Raw genomic sequence first — 939 nt, forward strand, 5'->3', positions numbered from 1 at the left:
AGACCTTGGTTAGTGCTTCTAAATTTAGCCCATAAATTCAACAAGTGCTAATCCACTAATACATTTAAAAAATAGCAAAAGCCCTAAAGCACTAATCAAGAAATTAGGTCCCCTGTTAGTGCTTTAGTGGAACTGTGTCCACCACTGGTTCTGACTCTAGGTGATTATTTTTTTATCTTTAAAAGTTATCTTTATGGCTGAGCGAGAGCCGTTTTTTGTGTGTTAGCTGGGGTCAGTTGGCGGCCATCTTGAACCGGTCAGCTTTCAACATACTATTACTTCCTGAAAGTTTTATTAAAAAACATTATCACCCTTTAGGCGGAGGGCGGTACTGACTAACTGAAATAGCTTTTAAGGATACGCATGACACTTCCAGGCAGGCTGTCTCTGGTATTTACTTTGACAAAAAAAAAAAAAAAAAAACAGGCCAAAGCCTGTTTGTCCAGTTGAAAGAAGGGGGAAGGACAAGGCTGTCGTATTTACAGCGCGGCTGCATGACAGGCACTTGGCTTTTAAAAGAAAACAGAGCGTATTAGATCAGCTCTCACAGAGTGCTCCTCGTGTGCGCTAATGAAATGGAGTGGCGGAGATGAGTGAAGCGTGCACCATCATGTGAAAGTTACAGTTTGGTGTGAGCTCGGTCGAGGCTGCGCACAGCAGACAGGGAGAGATAAAACTACACCGAACTGCCAGACTAACAAAGGTGCGTTTGTACAAGCCCAGTTTCTGAGTTTCACCAGCAACTCTAGAAAAGCAAAATGGTAAGATGACATTTTTGTCAAAATACCTAATGAATCCATGAACTTATTTTAATAAAACTTTCAGAAGACGATCGAATTGGCTTCTATAGGTGTCAAATTTACATATAGGATGCAGTGGCGGGCACAGTTCCCTTAAAGCACTAATAGGGGACCTAATTTTCTGATTAGTGCTTTAGGG

Source organism: Austrofundulus limnaeus, unplaced genomic scaffold (assembly GCF_001266775.1).
Source record: "Austrofundulus limnaeus strain Quisiro unplaced genomic scaffold, Austrofundulus_limnaeus-1.0 Scaffold0, whole genome shotgun sequence".
Classification (NCBI taxonomy): Eukaryota; Metazoa; Chordata; class Actinopteri; order Cyprinodontiformes; family Rivulidae; genus Austrofundulus; species Austrofundulus limnaeus.